We start from the raw sequence: 21,358 nt of genomic DNA, 5'->3' as shown, positions 1-21,358 counted from the left end.
GCCCAATTCTGCGGCAGGTGGTCGGCACAACAACAAATCACGTATTGCAATACATCATTATCGGACAGTCGATCTTAGCCTTTTTGTGCTTGTCTCAATAAACCGCGTTAAACCTTTCCTTTGCAAACAAATATAATATGCATTGAATTCGGATTACGAACACATAATATAATATGTAAGTAAAGAATGCGAAGATGTTGAATGCAAATGGAGTGGAATACAAGAAATAAAATGCCTACGCTTTTTTATAAGATTTAAGGATGCACTCTGATTGATAAAGAATGCGCGTGGAATTCAAAACTGATGTTAAATGTGTGTAGTATTGACCCATTATATTTCAAATGAAACTCTTTCGGTAGTTTAATAAATTTTGTGTTGATAATCATGAATAAGAAGCTTAGAAGATTGTGTCTAAAATGCAGAGAAAATTTCTAGTTCTTCTATTTAGTATGCAGTATAATAATATGAATAACATTTTGATTTGACTTTGATGTGCAATAATGGTTTTTATGTTAGATAGGTTCTCTGTGATGTGCAAATACTTTTCCAAATTAACATTTTCTCTCACTAATGTGAGCATCATCTACGACAGGGCTTGTATTGTAACATTAGATCAACTTTAGATCACATCCAGAATAATAAATACATTATGTACAGATATTTCTAACAAGTGGTATCAGTATATTGCCGTATAGTCGTATCCTTGTTACAATTAAAGTTTGCCTCAAATTATTAATATATTAAAAAAGGTTCACAATAAATTTAATTACATTTGTATATTCTATCACAAGGCTTTACAATTATTGTATACATATCCTCGTATTTAAATGGTGTGTATAAATAGCAATTTGCCACTCCGTCAGATGCTATAGCTTAATCGCTGGACATTGCATAACTACAATGTGTTTTTTATCTGCAGTTAAGCACCCAACCATTTCCCCGATCACGTATCAAATTGAGACGAAAAAGTGCACCCGATTCAGATTCGCATCCTGGCATCCATAAATCGTATTATATACCGTTGAAAAGATGACATACAGGTCCATTGTGGCGGTAGAGGCGAACAATAGTGTAAGGTTGCTGCGAGTACCAATGCATCGTGTTTACAACACCATAAATTTCACATCGACATCCAACGTGATGCATTCAATGGGAGCCATTGTTAATTTCAAGATGCTTACTTTGCCATTTATAACCATTAAAACGCTGCTTAAGGATTTTGTGTATGAACATTTATGGGTTTTACATGTGCATGCGTGCTGAATTTCGATTTTAAAATACCATCTTTAACTTGTTAAAATAGTATACAATTTGACAACGCTGAAAGTATAATATTTTTGTATTTAATAAAAAAATGTAAATTCATTACGTAATTAGATAAGATAAAAATTATAATAGATAAGAAATGTTACATAATGCAGCAGATGATTGCTTAAGTGTTTCATTAATACAATTGTGGATCAAGGTTGACGACATGGCCTTAGTCTATTTTGCAATGAATGAGACTTACTAAATTTTATGTTTTTATGACTTTTATTATAAAAAATATTTTACTTAAAGTGCATCACATATTATAAGATAAAAAAAATATTCTACGAATTAAAAAAAACGTACTATACTTCATTAAAAATTTGACAGAAACAGCTATTTAAATACTTTGTTCATAAATAAATAAACTACATTCTTAAATTCAAGTAAATAAAAATATTTATAATATTCGATAACTATCCCCTTGTTGATTGTTCAGGGAATAGTATTATTATATATATTAACATAAAAAATCCATCATTCTATTAGGAAAATTTTGAAAAAGTTGCATGTTTTTATGATTAACACATCACAATAAATCTGTCGTATAGTTGGTGATTATTTTTTTAATTTAAATTGTGTTTGGAAGATCGGAATTAGTGAACATCATAAATTTGGTTTTCCTAGATTGTTCGTATCTCATTGATGTATATCGTGAAAAATAATTAAAATAAAATTAAAATAAGACGTGCATAGTGACATATATTAATTGTAAACATTGATTTCAGTCTGGTGTCTCACTACTTACTTAGTAGTTGTTGATTGTGCTTACTCTGTTATAATGCATTATGCTAACGGAAGACTTACATTAAATAAATATATCAAAATATTTACTATTATATTACATTATCATTTATAATTTAATCGAGATATTAAACATATTATATATTTATAAGCTGACTTAAAATTTTAACAAAAAAAATATCTTTAATTACTTTAAGTAATAGCTCTTTTCATTATTTCCATTAAATATAGTGGGAATTAAAATGTTTCAATTAATGTTTTAATTCTTGTATCACAAATATTTTATGAAAAATCGATACTTTTGTGTTCCATAAATATAAGATATAAATATTATTAAATGTAATTTTTTCTGCAGCACCAAAAGTCACGAAACCAATTACGCAATTATTTTACGAAATTGTTCGTCCTGAAAACTTGCCACATGCTGAGTTTTTGTCAGACGTAGAAAAAAACATTGTCCATCAAATTACACTGAATTTATTTGCTGTTTATTTAAAAGTTTGGTCTAAACACACAATTATTTGTTCGTCTTAATTGTTTTAAAAACATAAAACAAAAAGCGCTTTCTTTTTTCTTTTGTTCGAACGTTGAAAAAATTACTGTTCCTCAAATTAGTTAGCGATTTGCCGTTTTATATAAAGGATGCATGTCAAAGTGTTTCAAGAGAAAAATAAGAAAGGTTCAGGACATTTTCAATAGATATATATTTATATTAGCTAAAATTGTATTTGACTGTTGGGCGCTAGTGAAATTAATTATTATTATTATTTGTACAAAATTCAGTTTACTTATTAAATATTTGTATATATGTATGTACATATAATATAAAATAACAAAAAAAATCCGTTCATATTTTTTAAATACTACACAATTAAACAAAACAAAATAATATAACTATGTTTTTAAAAAAATCTTCTTGTTTTTAGAGACGCGAATTCATCAATTACTTCTGATAAGTCTATACTTTCTGATAAATTATGTTAAATGGATATCAGTGCTTGGAAACTGACAAGTGTTAAAAACATTCTGACGGCAATGGTAAAATTTAGGAAGCATGCTAATAAATCTACCTCTATGATATTTTGTAATATTTATAAAGGATTGTTCGATGACGAGGGATCGTGGAAAATTTCCGGGTAAAACAATATTTTTATTAAATAACTGAATACCATCTAGATCTCTTTTTGAAATGTATGTTTTGTCTGGCTAAAATTTTACATCTAGCTCCATACAATATTTTTTCAAGTAAGTGTTATGCATTTCTTTACAAATATAAAAAAAAATCTAAATAAAGATTCACTATCATTTTCTAATTCAAACCTTTGATTTAGGGAACTGCTCATGTGATCTAAAATAGTACAATAAATTTTTTAATCTAAATTGGTGCTTGGGATCTGCAATCAAATTTGATTTAGTTTTGTAGAAAAAGTTACATGTCTTTTTAATTAAGCGAATTATAGGAAATTCAGGCTGTGTGCTATTTTCTCAGTCTCTGTGTAACGGCATCGCTAATGAATTCATTGAAACATCCGTCATTTATTTTTTGCATTATATAAGTTTTAATATTTTTTAAGACATTGACGCATTCGGCTAAACTTATATTTGGATTTTAAATCATTTTACTAACGATATCTACCCTTAGAAGTAAATCGTACCAAATAATTATAGAACATATAAATTTGAAAGAAGATATCCTTTGCTCTAATGCATGAGCCAGGTTTTTTGTGTTTGTATCTCGGGTAGGATCGTTATTTAATTTTGTTAAACTGCTAATTATGTTTTTTAGATTAAGACGTAAGAGCCTTTTTGCTTTAACTTAATTAATGTGGAAGCAGAAAAAAATATATAACTACCGAATAATTGCGAAAAAATCGAATATTTTTTACATACTATAAAAGGATTGTCATGCCAATGAGGAAAAGGCAATTAAGAACTAACTTCTAGAAGACGGCAATTTCACGGTTTTAAATATGGCATCAAAAGCTACACGAAAAAAGTAAAATAGGAATTTTAAAGAACACATATAAAACCGTACAATAAAATTTGTGTGGTGATTATGGCATCAATTTCTAAGAAACGAAAATATGACGATTTAGATATCTTCTAAAGCATGAGGTTTTTCTACTAATTGCATCCAAGAAAGTGTAAATTTAGTCAAAATAATACCAAAAAGGGTAATTCAAGAGTAACTGTAACTAATTATGGAATAAAATTAAATTGTTTATTTACAAAGTATAATTTTATTATTTTTTCAAATTAGTGTGGTATATTAGAAATTGAGATTTTGTTGAATCGGCCGCCCACGTGCCTTGAACATATTCGCCCCCCGCCTGGACCGGCCCTGTGTAAAGGTTAGTGTCATTTTTCGTAAATATTTATACAACTATTGTTCCATTATTATGTTCTATGGCATTCTTTTATTTAATATAATTATCAATTAATCCAATTTGTTTCCAAATTTAAGTGACTTCTTATTTTTACTTAATGTTATAAAAATAATTACATAGGGGCGCAAATTTGTCGTTGACAAAATGACAAATCCCATTCCTGCATTACATGTCTTAAAAATATGATAGCTAACCTTACCGATATTACTACGGAATTCTGATATGAGAATATTGATCAAAGTATATTCAAATCGAATTTTGGTCAATAGGAGGGCGCAAAAACAATTATTACTTCTCAGAAGTCAAAAATCCACATCAAAAGCAATAAAATCGTGCCGGTGCCGTCGCAGTGGGCACGATTTTATTGCTTTTGACGTGGATTTTTGACTTCTAAGAAGGAATAATTGTTTTTTTTGCGATCTTCTATTGCTCAAAATTTGGTTTAGATGTGCTTCATTTGATTCTTTTTGTAAGTCATAAACTTGTTAAAAACGTCTTGATACGGCGACGGCGCGATTTTATTGCTTTTGACGTGGATTTTTGACTTCTGAGAAGGAATAATTCTTTTTTGCGCTCTTCTGTTGGTCAAAATTTAGTTTAGATTTGCTTCATTTGATTGCCATTTGCCTTTCCCGTGCCTTTGACATGGATTCTTAACAGGTACCCCCTTAAATTTGGCCAGAAAATATCAAATGTCATTTAATGAAATAGTAGGAATGTTAATGAAATGGAAATATTAATAAAATTACCACTGACTGGCCAATTTCCCCCCCTCTTGAAAAAAGCTAAAATGAAGTTTCTATATATTTATAAAAAAAAAATAACTGTATTCTGGCTTCATGTTTTACGGCTTCGTTGGCGGGCTAATTTCTGGTCGCAAAATTTACTTTGTGCTTTTATAAATAATTATAATCCGATGATCATTTATGGTTGTAACGTTTAAAATGCACTGTTTAGGTGGCTCTAATGCAATTAGCAGTGTTGCTTTTGTACAATATACTTGGTCGTCGGCGTACTTTATTTGCAAGTAAGTATACTATTGTTATTTTTTAATCTTGTTGCCTTACGAATCTATGAATTAATATATATAAAGAAATATTTTTTTGCGCTTCTGACATATTTTCTTTTTTGCAGGTATCAGCTACTTTTGCACAATAGTTTAAACAGTGATAAAGTTTTCTAGTTTCTGTTCGCTGCCGCCAAGTGGCGCCACTGTCAACGCGGAAAAGTATTCTCAACTGCTGCAGCGCATGCTCTTCCACGTTCGTGGACCCACTCGCGATTCGTCGTGTGACGCGCGCGGACCTACGGTGCGGCGCTTCTGCATTGCGCAAACTTACAAATTGCACTTTTCGAATTTCGCGCGAAAATCGAAAACACCTTACCAGCCCGTGTGTGATTGTGATTGTTCCTCCAGCATTTACAACTAAATAAATACAAATAGTGATTTACTTGCATACAACAAAAAGTGATTTACAATAGCAATAAACAATTTTCAACTACAACCAAAAACTTCGATCGACTTGGGTGAGTAAATTAAATTCATTCATTACTTTACCCCTATGCAGTGTGTAGTTCATATGTAATACTTATGATTTTTTTCCCCTTATTATAAAAATTATATTTTTATATTAAATAATTATGCTCAGTACCATATAAGTATGTAGTTTATACATATATTTCGTGAATCGATTAAAACTTTCACGGTCTATTATTGTTTTGACGTCGCCATGATAAAAGTTCAAGGCGAGGGTAGATTTTGACCCTTACTGTTCACAATTTTGACCTTAAATAATATATATAAAGCAAAGCGTTATGTAATATAGTTACGGCAGTAACTTTTCACAAGTGCCACTTCAAAAACTTATAGCTGGATGATATTTAAACTCTCAAGGGTTCTTAGAAGTTCACAAAACTTGATGTTGAATCGCTTCAACTTGAATAGAGTTCAAAGATAGTTTATTTATATAAACAAACACCAATCTATCGTTTCGAGGGGAGTAAACTGAAGACCTTAGAGTCTTTTTTTATGTTGAGATTTGGAAATAAATATTTTATTTTATTTATTTATTGATCTAGTAAAATGTATTGATTATTCATATCACTATGCGAAACACATATAAAATAGTGTTTATTTATATTTTAATAATTAATTTATAACATCTCTATGTGATTTAAAGGTCCCGTTATTTGTTTATAAACATTATGGTCATATTAATTAGTAGTAGGAACAAACAAAAATAGGCAAGTTAACTATTTGGTATTTGATCAAACTACCACAATTAGAAGAAAATAAAAAAATCACAATGAAATCTTTGTGAATCTATTATATGAGCCGTTCACTATGAAAGTGCATTAAAACAGAAACCTGAAAAAATATATGTATATAAATCTGTATATTCTTTGCATATTAATACAGTAAAAGGAATTTTTAAATACAGTATTCAGTAATTTTGAAAGTGGAACAAGTCACTTCTTTCAATAGTAATTTAATAATTTTAAATATATGTACATATGTATGAATGGTTTTGACAGCGTAACGACAATACGATTATTTTTAGTATAGACTCTTGAGGAATTGATATCAAATTAAGGGGGAACTTGTATATTTGTTTTAAATTTAAAAAGCACGCTTTACAATACATATGTATATAAATATATATACTACTTATAAATACAAATAATAATCCAGCGTAAAATATTATACTTTTGAAAAAAAAATACTAAAAGAACAAAAAAAATATGATAATTCTGTAGATATTACACTAATATTTTTTATTTTTTTACATTAATACAAATTTATTGATTTTTTAACCAAGACAGTTACGGAAAAAAATGTTTATTATGGAAGTTTATGAAAGATAATCGTACAAATGTTATCAAGAAAATAATAAAAATCATACAATTTTTTTTGTATCGAAATATATTTTAAAGCAAAGCAAAAGTCCAATTTTATATAAACTAAATAATGACTTATTCCACGTTCATAATATTTTTTCTGGTATTTATATTGTTTTGCTGTTTTGAGTATTTTTTAAATGTTTTTAAATTTCAAAATCTTTTGTAATTGCATATGTTGTATGGAATCTGTCGTCCGCTTAAAATAGAGCACCTAAATCGGATACCAGTTTTGTGTAATGAAGCTCGTTGTTTTGCATTTCATTATCAAAATTACTCGTTAACGCGACTCAAGGGAATCATATTCCAGCATACCTTGTAGAAATTTTATAAAAAATAAAAATCGTATAGATAACTTTTTAAAAACATTTTCTTTTAAGCACCTCACAGTCACACTACTTTTTTAAAAATGTCTTTTTGCAAGGACCTATCCTTTCTTATGCATAGGTATTTAAATATGCAGTCATTGTAAAACATATAAAAATATCGTACAAATTTAATTTTTAACAAAAAAAGCTATGATAATTTTCTTGATTTTTTTTAAATTTTTGTGATGACAGTTCACAAAATATTAATTACTGATTTAACTCGGGCATGACTGGGAAGAGGTTAAGAGTGAATCAGTTGCATTATTTTAAAACCAAACTAGAAAAGCATGCTCATAGGTACTGCGTAGTAGGTTATTATATAATACAAGGCACACAGTGTCCTTAAGCCCCTCAATTTGATTTTGGAATTTATCGTGCATCACAGGACAAATCCCAAAATCTTATGTCTTATACATATGTACATTTATGTATGTATATGCTGATTCAATATTTTGTCCGATTAATACAACATATTATTTACTTTTAAACGGAAGAAACGTAACATAGTACTTTACCTTTGATTTACGATATGGACGAAAATTAAAATTTACGATATAGTTAGTCATATCCCATAATTTTTATTATTATAATTAATTTATATTTAATTCAATGGACAAATTTATTCGAACACATGTGTGATATGGTATTTATATGTTACTTTGAACTGATTCTTGAAAAAAAAATGTTTGACCCAACTTTTTTTACACACGCAAATATTTATAAATACATACACATTGCATTTAAATTAAATTGATAATTAAATTTTGATTTGATATGTTTGTGATGTATTTTGTATATTTTTTTCATATATTTTGGTTGGGAATAAGGTTATTTTTAAATAAGGATATAATAAAAATGATAAATATAACCAAACCGAAAATGCATTATTAATTAAAGAGTAAGATGTGAAGCATATTCTAAAATTATAGATACAAGTTTACATAAAAATAAGCTAATTTTACCTCAATTTGCAATTAAGAGTTTAAACGCTCTTCCAAAAATCCCAGACATTTCCGAATTATAATGGCTATACAATTAATTCATGATTACATTTTTTTAAATATGTTTGTGTTTTTTTAAGATTGTATAGCTAATATAATTCGGAAATAGTCCGTGATTTTGAAAGTTTTTAACTAAAAAAGTTAATAATTATATTTTTTTATAGCTATTATATTTTGGAAAAAGTCTGGGATTTTTAAAAGCTTTTTGCTATAAAAATCGGTATTTAAGTTTTGCAACACATAATTGAAGCTTTGAAAATTGCTTATTTTTTTATCTAGACTTGTATTAATAATTTCAGAATATGCTTCATATCATACTTTTAAATAAATGTTGCGTTGCTGCTTAGGTTACTATTTTTATTTTTACTGTATATCTAAATTTAAATCATATTTTATATCGTGAATTTAATATTTTAACACCTCGGTAATTTAAGGTTAATTAATTATCAATTTTAGCCGTATAGCGTGTGCCTACAGAAAACGACATTAATATTAGATTAATGTCAACAATTAATCAAGCACTCCCACGCTGATCATTAATCACAGACACGCAGGCACCCCTTTCACGTTCGATATATACACATTATATTCTCGGACATCCTATCGTCCATAATCGATTCCGCACAAGAAATATGTAAGTTTCTTTTGGCGTTGGCCACAAAAAAGGATAAGACGTGATGGAAGATAAACTTTTATTGAATTGATTCGGGGTGGGTTCGACGTACGAATTGCCCTAAGATGAAAAATTATTTCCTACGGTCAAACCGGTTTTCCGGGGATATGATGATAGAAGTTTCCTTCGGAAAGACGAACGGCTTGTGGAACATATTCTTCTTTGGAAAAAAAGGATTGGAAAGGCCGACCTCTTTTCTTATTATATTTTGATAGATATGAATTGAATGTTTGAATAGAGCATTTTTGGTAATCATTTATTTGGTTTATAATTTGATCATAAAGGCGTTTCATTTTCGCAGTTTTAGATATTGATAGCTTATGAGTGAAATGAGGGTTCCGGTAGTAAAATGTCAGGCGTACAGATACAAATTGAGACGAACGAAGACGAATGAAGGTGAAATGAACCAACCGCCTTCGCTTGCCGTCATAAAAGTTATCGTCGCGCAAACACCGCCCGAAGATTTATTTTCCCTGATCCGACGTGCAAATTTTCTTATCTACACAACATTATCTTTTGTCGAAAAAAATGTATATTTTTAAATGTTGTAAAAATATTTTTACGAACTGTGTGAAAGACGTTAATGATCTTTGCTTAAAAACGTTTTATTGATGATGCAGCTGGAAACGATCAGTATGTGAATGTTTATGAACTTGACTGAGAGCAGGAAATTTAATAGTGTGAACGAAACGTGTCATCGAACCGCATTCAGAATTAATTGAATCGCTAGTAACGAGATGCGTCAAATCAATAGTTGTAGCGTGTGTGGATCACTCGTCACAATTAACACAGGGTGATTATGCGCACGTTTGCTGTTTTGCATACATTTAAATAAAGCAACGTTCATTAATTAAGAAAATGAATTAATCTGAAAAATCTATATAGTATGTAGAAAAGCTTTGATTTCAAATATCGTTCCTTTATGTTATTCTCTGTTTTTATATTGAATACAACTTCATTTCAATGACTATTATTGTCATAAACAAAAATAAGCTGGCAATAAATTTATGAGCTAACTGAAAGACCAGCCATTTTATACACACATTTTAACTGTATTCATATTTACTTGATATATGGAATTTACCTAGCCTTGTATCGTTTCTTTTAGAGCATCCCTCGTACATATGTTGAAAGGGATGCAAATAAATCTTTATTTTTATTTGCACCCATGTAAGCAAAAAATTTAATTAAAAAAGACCACATCGATTGTCGCATGACTTTTGGTTTCACACGTCCAACTTCCCCGTTCATTCATTACTTCCATTCTCACCCCAAATATGTTTACACTGTGGCTCCGTAAATACCGAGGGGTTGTTTTTTGATTTATTCGCCGGTCCGCGCAGAATGGACCCGAAGCGTGTCAAAATTTATATGCCATCATTGCAGATAAAGAAAATATACGCACGTGCATATAATAGACGTATTTAGAGAATACATAGAACGGTTCCGCGTTCAGATCTAAGCTCAGATACTCCAGTCTAGACGAAATTTAACAACGCAGAATACTTAATGGGCTATAAAGTTCGAATCAGATTCCATAGCAAAGCCCTTTCTAAAGCACTATTCCAATTTGTTTAAATGTTATCCCTATCTGCGTATTTTATTATAATATAAGAGACATTGAAATTAAATTCGTTATTCCTGGAACAATTCTAATGTCGATCCTTTGATATTTGAGAAAGCAACGTGAATTGAGTATTATGTTTTAGTGTTTCGTGTAGTATCGAGTTTGTTTATGTTTCTTGTTTTAGAGCTGTGTATAATACTCGCGTTTCATGCTAACTATCGAATGATACGGTTTATTTGTGTTGTTTTGTGAACACGCTGTAGTTGAGCGCCGAGCCAGACGAATAAATGGCACTTTGCATTTTGTAACTCGAAATAATCATGCATACACGTTTGATATCCATATTTTAATATAAAATATGAAATAAGTGAAATTGTTTGAAGGAATCTAAATTAAAATATTTTAATACGTGAATAAATTAATTTGCGCATTGAAAATAAATATAGTATCCAAAATTCTCCGAAATTTCATGTAAATATCAGTGCCAAAGTCAGTGACTAATACCTGAAAAAAAAAACGGATTAAAATCCTATATGGAGTCTAGTATTTAAAAAAAATTTTCCTGTCTAAAAAATCAGATTAGTGATTATTATATAATTTTAATTCAAATCGACCATCACATATTATGTTTTTGAGTTTCTAAATATCACGGATGAATATCGTGATACATAACTAAATAAAATATTTAGGATAACCCGTGTATAATACCATCTATTGATCATAAGCTGTAATCATAATTTATATTTAATTAAATAAATTGATTTCAGTCTGGTGTTTCGCTACTTATTTAGTAGTTGTTGATTGTGTTTACTCGGTTGTAAAACATTACAGTAAAAAATACATCTTACTAGGAAAAATCGTATTAGTTGTATGATATATTATATATTTCAACACAGCGAGAAAATATTTTTTTTTAATGCAAAAGTGCTAGTTATTTTCATACACACTTGTAAGAGTTTCTAAATTTTCGTTATTTTCAACTATTAGAATGTCGAATAAATAGTAAACCATAAAATATTAGAATATATGTATATTAGATTAGTCATCAAGAATCTAAAATATAGTTTGAATACAGGTTCATAAATACATAATTATTTGTTATTAAAAAAAATAACAAAAAGTATAGTATAAAGTGTTTCAAACTTTTTACGAAGCTTAATTTTATTTATACGTGATAGCAAAAGGACTACAATTCGGAATGTACATAAAAATATATCCATAATAAATTAATTTAAAAAATATAGAAAAGCAATATAACCCATTGAAATTTTTTATAGCTGCACAACATCAACTCTGAAATATGAGTAATTTCTTAAATTTCGGCATTTACAAAGTGTTTTTTTATTCATTTTTGCCGATCAGTTATTATGGTCAGATATTCTAATTTCTCAGTGATTTTCATTTCTCAAGGAATGAGAAGCGAGAATTCTCGAGAAATTTTAATGAATGAAAAAATGTATGTAATACAGTTAAGTATTGCAGATACAGTATTACATATTATTCCTATAATAAACACATGCTATCTAAAGTAGTAGAATCAAATATCCTCGTTTTTCTTGTTAAAAAAATTTCGGCCGTGGAAAATTTCTCTCGTTTTGTGTTGATGTTGGTAAATTATTCGTTCTCTTTCCAGTCGTTTTGAATATATTTAATTCTTTCTCCATTAATCCGTGAGATGTTGCTTTTATTACACTACTCTATGTAAGGTTGAAAGAAATTTCTTTCTCTAATATCTGCGCCAATGATTGAAATGATTTAATGGAGTAGCGAGTCTGCGAATTATTTTCCTCATTTTACATATTTCTATTTTTTAAAAAAAACTAAAAAAGTAATAAATTTTTTGACTAGTGAAAGATTATGAATTTTGCAAATATTTAATTAATAATATCAATGTCTAGTTTTTTAGATTATGTAATTTATCTTTAATTGCCCGTTGAAATTTCGAGCTTAGCTCAGAATTGATATTTTCAAATTGTTTTATTAACAAAAAATTAAAGTCCCTTCGGCTCTCAATAATAATAGTAATAATATTGTCAATAACAGCTGTTGCTACTTTATTAAAACATTATAAAAAAAACTTTTTGTATTATCGAAAAATAAAAATAGCTCAAAATAAGTTGGCATTCTGCCGATTTTCATACATTATTTCTTTTTATCAGAGCGGGTTTTTAGATCACCAAAGCAAAGATTATGCCGCCGGTCGATTAGAGTAATAGAAAATCGTAAAAAAATATTTCATTCAAATACTTTTGATCTTCCGAAAAAGTATACATATTTTCAAACATCGGGCACAAACACCTTCGGAAAGGTTTCTTATTTGAGTGTATTCTTTTATCACTTAAAAGTGCTAAAAACTTGTTAACAATTTTTTGTTATTCTCAAATACAAGTTTATAAAAACAATAAAAAGTTTCGAGATTATTTATTTTAATTTTAATAATAATATAGCAAAAGTGTACAGAGTACAAAGTTTCATTTTAATTTTTACTGCCGCCAAAAATATTACAATAATTACTTTAGAGTCTAAATTAATTATGAAAAAATATTTTGTAATTTTATTTCGATGATTGATTACAATATATTGTCCATATTTGGTCAATTGAAAGTAAAGTCATACGATTTATATTAGGATATTAATAATAATTTCAATAGAAAAATATAATTATTAAGTATAAAATTATTAGCTGATATTTTGTGTTTTTTTCTGGTGGTTTAATTAGTTTTTAGCTAGTATTTTCTTGTTCTTGCTATATTTAATATAATTATATATTGTATATTGTTAGCTATTTACATCACTTTTTGTACAGCATTGTTAGATTTTCATATCATGTTTTATATAGTCAATGACTAATACCCGCGCCCATAATAGTACCATATGAGCCATTGTGTTTTTCAATTTCTATCGTATCTGGAGATCAGAATTAGTGATTATTATATAAATATAATTCTGATCGAGCATCATTGATAAGTTTTCCTAGATTTTCCTTATCTCTGGATCAGTATTTAAATTATCTAAGAATAAGCTACTTACAAAGAATATCATATATCTATGTACAACAAATAAATGTATAAAAATATTTTATATATATTTTTGTTGCATACAGCTATAAAAAATCACACTTTTATCTTTCAAAATCCATTATTATAATCTAGTACCAAGATTTTAGCTTTAAATGAATTCAATATATACTATGGTTCAGTGAAAATAATCTGAAAATAACGCTCGTTTATTACGAGCGTCTTTCGTGCCACGGTGAATATAATTTCATTATTCGAGGGCCAAACGGCGTCATGACGATCCCTTTGAATCCTTAATAAATTTTGATTACGAAAATGGAAAGTCCATCCTGGGCAAGGAAAAGGTCCCGACGGACGCTAATTTCCACAGCGGAAAACATCTCCGGATCTTCAAATACACCATCTGGCCTGAAATGCCTGAAACGCCCGAACGAAACTAAGTACCACCAGCGCCAGGGAATTGTATGAGAAGTGGAATATACTTTAAATTAAACGCTATAAAATTTGCCATTTTCGGCCTTTTCCGGCACTAATTAGCGAGCGCCATTTCAAGTAAAAACGTGAAATGATCTTAATGAAGCGACACGCGAAATGAGCTACGAAACAGGCAAAAACTGCAACATAACTCGTACCGTTTATGCTTTTAATGCTCAGTTAAAGGTTTAGTGTAAAAGGGTATGAAGTCATTATTGAAGCTTAAAAACTTTTTACGTCAACGTATGCGCGTGATTACTCAATTAGTGCTTATGTTCTGATGTGCTGTAATTATTTTTTGGTAATGGTTTGGCGAAAGCTTAAATTAATGTAATGTGCATTGTTTTTAATGTTGTTGTTTGATGTACAGAGGAGGTTAATATAGACGTGTTACTTTTTTATTTTTTTAAGGGATAGTATATCACTTACTTTCTTTTTTTAGTTACTGTATTTCAATAATTTAAAAAACTGTTAAGATGCATCCGATATGTTGCAGAATATTTTCCGCCAACCGAATGCCCTTTATTTTCCAATTTCATTCACAACCAGAATATTTCTACGATCCAGGTGGAAACGTTTCGTCCAAAGAAACTTACATTAAATAATTCGTAAGTAGCAAGTGAATGTTTTATACACGTAAAGCAACATCTGCAAAACATCTCACAAGATTCCCGGCTTTCTTATAAAGAACGCGTTTTACTTTGATCCGTCAGGTATTCGTGTCTTCTTTGTCACTTTAGTTCGCAGCATTCTTAAATCAAGATATTGTAGAATCTCAAAGTAATCACATACTTTTTCCTAATCGAAATGTTTAGAAATGGCTTTTGAGATACTTTTATATAAGGATATTTAGTTATTACTTTGTTGCGTTCGGATATAATACGCATCTTTTAAAACTACTGACGGGTACTATTTAGGAATTTTATTTGTTGAACATTTACCGCATAATGCACCTAATCCTCGTTATAATCCCATACAATAAAAGCACACAGTGTCCCCAGATTAATCATAACTCGATAGCCACAAGGCGGTTACTTATGCACACTCGTGCGGTAACATCTTGAGGGTGGAATCTCCGCCAAAGTAATAAATAAGGGTGGCTTATCCGTTACACATCTTGCACCCACCCACAACCACCCTTTCTTCTAAATTATGTCCGTCTAAAGGTACACGAAGGCGTAACAATAATTTACCTCTGGACAACATTGTTTCACTATCATTCTTATGTTAATGACCACCCAATTTGTATCTAGCACACCATGTTTTTAACGTTAACTCTTCAGCTCTTGGATTATGAACGCTAGAATAAATAGCGAATCCATCACGAGTAAGTTTATGGGTAATAAAGTTGGCGAGATGTTGTCTGAACGCTTTTCCAGCTTCCGTGTGCAACTGTTGCATAGTATAAGTGCATGTGTTATATATATGTTGGTGCAACGTTCGTTGGCCTGGAGCAAAATTTCGTCTATGTTTCGCTATTTGTTTGTAGGGATCCGTAGCGAAAGTTATGCTGAATACATCTGGCGCAGATTGGAATTTAGAGATGCAAACAAACGTTCGACGCTTTCCGGTTTTATGCGCGTTTTATATATATAAATTTATATATAAAATGGATTAAGCGGTGCGTGAGAGCGATAAACGGGACCGAATTGGGCAAATAATTGAAAAAATAACACCGAGCTTACCATGTCATTGACCGATCCCTAAATATTATTTTTGCAGTGAAAAATAATAATTTATTTCATGAGACTGTCTTGTTGTACTTATAATATATTGAACTGCACTTTATTTCAATACCTTTGTAAATGTTACAGTAAATGAATATTACCAGTGATTTATTATTTTCAATAATATACATACATTTATTGTTTGATACATTTTCACTAACTTAGCCAGTGAAAATGTATCAAACAATTGATTTATAAAACCACTGCTCAGTATCAGTAAAACTCTAACTGTATTCGCAGAATTATGACGTCATATCTAACGATTCTGTATTGAGAAAACCCAAGTATGTACATGTGTACACATTTTTTCCAAGGACCAAGGACAAGGACCTTTAACAGAAACTTTCACTAGTTAGTTTTGATTTAAAACACACGAGAGTTCATCTGAACGCGAACCTAGCCAAACTACACCGAGCATCAATCGAGACTTACAATTCATAAAAAGTAGTCGCTTCCCTCTTCGCGTCAATACTAGTTCAGACGTCCGTAATTAAAAGTTCAACTCGATCCTCGCAAACGTCTGAATTTTATAGACGCAAACAAGGCTATTTATATATTGTTGCATTTAATAATAATTCATAATTAAATACCTTTGCCTATATTAAAATAAACACACTGATAGCTAGGTCAGGATAAGAAATTTAAGAGATCGAATCGAGAAATTTATTCGTCGAATTTTTCATTAATTTATACTATATTGTTATAATTCATTCAATCAACAAAGTGATTTTTTTAAGAAAGTTTCAAAGTTCGCAGCATGATTTTCTGTAAAAATATTCCAATCGTAAATTTTCAGCGAGTTACTATAATATTATGTTAACTTTTTATTTTGCATCAATTATTTATCAAATATCAGTATTTGGAAACTACTTTAATGTTTATTACACCATATATATTTGCGTGATAATATATTTTAATTTCAGTATATATTTATGTTCTTTTTTTCATCACAACGAACGTTTTTATATTCGCAGAATTCCAGAGATTAAAATGATTCGGGGGTATTACATTTCTTAAACAAAAAGAGATTATCCAACCGCGAGGTATTAGACAAAGAAAGGCTTGAAGGAATGAATGAATCTTCGTCTCTCGACGCGAAACTTTCTCAATTGCCTTTCGGTTTGCAAACGGGAAACTTATTTCATATATACACCCACACATATACAATATATAAATTCGTATGATATTATTACCTCTCGCTTGTCAAATTCAAGAGAGGTTACAAGTCGAATTTTAATTGAATCAGAATTCGAAGAAAACTTAATATTTTTTTCCTAGCAGCTTATTCAATGATACGTGTTTTTATTTTCTAAAAAAATTGCATTGATATTAACATTAATCCATCCGACTTGCGAAATTGTGCCAATCCATGCGCATTTAATCCCTTAGCGAAGTCGACAGATGCGTTTCAATTAGGGTGATGGGGGTAAATTTGAAACACCCTCTATTTAGCTACCCTAAGTATAGTCACAAACACAGTAGATAAAGTATTTTTTAATAAAAAAAACATTATTGAGTTATGAAAATTATATATTTCTTAATATTTTTAGGCAAAGTATAAACTCAACTTTTCAACACGTAACATATCAGTAAAATCATTCTGACGTTTTCCTTTTATTTTTTTAAAAATTTCAACATAAAATAATCGCTGATATTTTATATAAATATAATTTTAGTATATGGTAAAATAATAACGAAATTCTTCCGTTGCAATATTTGCGAATTTTTATCACGTCTGATATTTTCACGAAATTCATATAGCTCCCAGCAATTTTACCACGCTTATAAAATATCTCATATATTTCTAATACAATTTTTTATGCATCATAACGGATATCGCAAATTCGCCCTCGTTACTACACACATAAGCGTAAAATATCCTACTAAATTTGCCCGAAATCGCTCACGGTCCGAATGTTTGCGCAGATGTAATAAATTCGCATCTCTGTTATCATCATTCGACACAAAAGAAATATTACTCGTGGTCGCTTCTTGATCCAGCCATTAACCCAAGTGTCGAAGCCGGGTCGTAAATTTTCACGAGTTTTCATTACCAGAGTATTACGTACCTATCTCGTCTCTGAAACTTTCAGAGCGGAAAAGCATTGCTGGTGGAAAATAAACGTTAACAATCAAAAGTATACGTTTTACATTCGAAGGGGAAGGACTCGGTTAATGGACGTCAAAGCCGGAGATAATGGCGTTAATATCCCGCTCGCGTTTCGGCTTTCAAAACTGCGCCATTGTCACAGCAGCGGCGTGAAACAATAGCAGTTGAATACCTTCGAAAAAGTCTAATTATGATTGATGCGCTCTAAGCTAATTATTGTGATTTTTAAATAAATATATTATTATCATGTCTATACAATATTTTTGACAATACAAAATATTTTTATTATATTAACGAAATAATATCTAATTTTTCATCATAAAGCATTGTAGGTATATATTACAAAGTATCGTTGGGCATTACAAGTAGACGAGCATTTTGAAAAGATGCGGTTCTGACTAAAGATAAGTTTCTCTATTCATCGCAAATCTGAGGCAGTTTTATTCATTTCTTTATTAGCTACCAAAACACGAAACTCCACCACCCTAGACCCTTAACGTTTCGATATCATCCCTTGATGTCATAATATAATAACAGATTGAATCATAAATATGAAAACCCACTTGAATAGCAATATCGAAATTAATATGAATTATATTTATTCCCTTTATTTACAGCAAAGTGATTGATTTAATCTTTAATTCACCCATAGTATGTGATATCACTTAGTATTGATTAACTTAAACCTAGCTGGAATTGTTGTAGCTCCAAAATTGTAACGAAATAAATAAGTATGTTTTTATTACTTTTTTCAAAAGAAAAGGTAATCTCATATATACAATAGAGAACACAAACAAAACATTCTCCACATTGAATCTTAATATTATTTGACTGTATATCGCTGTTGCGTGATTCGAATAGCAAGTGATCGCTAACACATCTAAACATAGCATAGCACGTAAAACGATACAAAACGAATCACCCTCTCGAGTCACGCGTGCAAATGAAGCTTATATTAATCTTAGTTCCAATTTGCAACGAGGACTGTTTACCATTTGTAGTGCATCCCTGCAAGGCGTTTTAGCCAGAGCCTCCGGACTGCATAAGTTATTCAGGATTCCGTAGGAGCCAGAAGCATCTTCTTGCTATAGGAAAGCATTAACAATTCAATGCGCGCGCTTTTGTCTCGTGCCACCACTCTTGGATGCCAAACATAAATAGTCCGATGGCGCCGAGGACTTTCCTTTCTGTGACAAGGTCGTTAATCTCGCGGGAGTTCCCTGGCAAAGTTCCTTGGGTTGCGTGACCTATTGGAGGGGCTCAGCCCCCGCATGGGGCCCTTTACTGAAACATCTTTGCCCGAGAGTGCCCCTCGAAGTTGTAGAATAAATGTGATTGTGTCGTGACATAATAATGTCGCAAGGGTTGTTTTGTTGTGAAGAAAGATTATACTAAATTGAATATCTAACAAAATAATCAAGTTTAGTAGAAATATGGGTTTATATAAAAATATTAACATAAGTGATATTATATATAATAAAATAATTTTTCAGTTAGATACAAAAAATATGCTTTTATCATTATCATTTAAATTTATTATTATTATTATTATTGATACGCTGTTTGCTCTGTAAAATATGTCAACTGCACTTTTAATATATATTTTAATATACATTTATAAATTACGGAAAGTATGGTAGCCTTTACTTTACATATTTAACTTCACAATGCATTTTTTCCATTTACCCTGTATCTGTGCTTGCGTGTGTTATTTTGTACTCAAAACTATTTCAGTAGAAGGAAAATGTGTCTTTGAAATCATTAAGAGTGTAAATATTTTGTTTACATAGCATTTTTTTTACCGAAAAATATGATAATTACACAGATTACATAATATAATTACACAAGAATAAAAATTCTCTAGTAACATGCTTAAAACTTTCGTTGTACAAATAAAATATCAAAGGGAGAACCAAAAATATGCTATTGCTGACTTGAAATAAAACTAATATTATTTTTTAAATAATATACAATTAATTGAGCAATTTAAGTTAATATGACTTCGTAGCCAGTGAGACGCTTAGTGTTATTAGATTATATTACAATTGTGATTGATGAGATTTTTTCTCTGAGCGGTGGTGGAGAAGCTGGCGCAGGGATGATGTCCGTGGGAGTTCCTCAAAGGTCTAGTAGGTAGCATGGTAGCGAGTGTACAGTTGATCCCTCTCTGATACGGTGGTGCTCGTATGGAGGAGTTTCTCTCGGGATGTGAGCGCCCATGACAGCATGTTATCCGCGGGTGGCGGGCATCTTGCTGGTCTCTTAGTATTTCTCTTTGTATTCCTCTTTTAGGTATACGCCTTTAGAAAACGACATTCGCTTAATGAGCATTGTCCAAGGTCGTATTTTGCAACGGGAATCTTGTGGATCCGGTGATTTATTATATCTGTGACCGTTTCACAACAAAGAAATATTCTTTCAATGACGGGGAATATTTACAGTAAGAACACTTACGTCTTATTTTTTCTAATCTAACGAGGGCTTTTGTGTGGTCTATCCTTTAAGCTATTGTCTTGTTTTCTTGTTGATGGATAATCATTTTAGTCACAGTAAATTAACGCAAGTTTTGAGAATAAGACCCTTTTAAACGTAGGCATCGGCGTGTGGTTGCCATAACTTGGATGTTTTTTTTATTATATATCTTATATTTACTCTTTTTTAATTTTAATTTTTTGTTGTTATGAAAAAAGTGTATCATAATATTATAAATTACTAAATATAATTTAAAAAGATTTTTAAAATATATTTTTTTCATTAACAATCATTTTCAATATAATATATTTATAAAAAAAAATACACACAATATGACTTTACTGCAGTGTAAAATTTATTGCGCATGTTTTTGCCTTGTGAATTTATTCCCATATTTAGTTTTTTCTTGGTGAGATTTTTGCTGTGTAATATTTGCTATATAATTATATTACGTATAATCACTATAATATTCGAGATTATCTTTTCAATTTGAGAATTTTTTATATGCGTTTACTGGAGTTCTCGAATTAATTACAATTTTCTTGTCAAAAATCGAGAAAATGTGTTATATTTTAATTATTATTGTAACTCGAGAATCAGTTTATGTTTGCT

At 30.0% G+C, this 21,358-nt stretch overlaps 1 protein-coding gene across 5 annotated transcripts in view; it reads left to right on the top strand.

Annotated features, from left to right (window-relative positions):
• The first annotated feature begins 5,707 nt into the window (after nucleotides 1-5,707).
• The window catches only part of tinc (transmembrane protein tincar), a 168,619-nt gene continuing 152,968 nt past the window's right edge, over nucleotides 5,708-21,358 (top strand). For 4 of the 5 annotated variants that reach the window (XR_015809116.1, XR_015809117.1, XM_088183063.1 and 1 more), the window contains exon 1: nucleotides 5,708-5,966. The gene's annotated coding sequence lies outside the window, so the exon portion shown is untranslated. The remainder of the gene's footprint in view (nucleotides 5,967-21,358) is intronic. The other variant, XM_088183062.1, reaches the window with a different exon arrangement.

This window comes from Plectrocnemia conspersa, unplaced genomic scaffold (genome assembly GCF_051122295.1).
Source record: "Plectrocnemia conspersa isolate PC_06_02 unplaced genomic scaffold, ASM5112229v1 ptg000003l, whole genome shotgun sequence".
NCBI classification, from domain to species: domain Eukaryota; kingdom Metazoa; phylum Arthropoda; class Insecta; order Trichoptera; family Polycentropodidae; genus Plectrocnemia; species Plectrocnemia conspersa.
The sequence above is the reverse complement of the archived record's forward strand: the minus strand, read 5'-3'. Positions and strand labels throughout refer to the sequence as shown.